Source organism: Bison bison, unplaced genomic scaffold (assembly GCF_000754665.1).
Source record: "Bison bison bison isolate TAMUID 2011002044 unplaced genomic scaffold, Bison_UMD1.0 scf7180017864375, whole genome shotgun sequence".
In the NCBI taxonomy this organism is placed as follows: domain Eukaryota; kingdom Metazoa; phylum Chordata; class Mammalia; order Artiodactyla; family Bovidae; genus Bison; species Bison bison.
The window spans coordinates 3480053-3480515 of record NW_011494947.1 but is presented as its reverse complement, the minus strand read 5'-3'; positions in this window follow the sequence as shown (position 1 = coordinate 3480515).

Below are 463 nucleotides of genomic sequence, written 5' to 3'. Positions count from 1 at the left end.
CCAACCATCTCATCCTCTGTTGTCCCCTTCTCCTCCCACCTTCAACCTTTCCCAGCATCAGGGTCTTTTTTAGTGATTCAGTTCTTCACATCAGGTGGCCAAAGTATTGGAGTTTCAGCTTCAACATCAGTTCTTCCAATGAAATTCAGGACTGATTTCCTTTAGGATGGATTGGTTGGATCTCCTTGCAGTCCAAGGGACTCTCAAGCATCTTCTCCAACACCACAATTCAAAAGCATTCATTCTTTGGCCCTCAGCTTTCTTTATAGTCCAACTCTCACATCCATACATGACTACTAGAAAAACCATAGCTTTGACTGGACGGACTTTTGTTGGCAAAGTAATGTCTCTGCTTTTTAGCATGCTGTCTAGGTTGGTCATGGCTTTTCTTCCAAGGAGCAAGCGTCTTTTAATTTCATGGCTGCAATCACCATCTGCAGTGATTTTGGAGCCCAAGAAAATA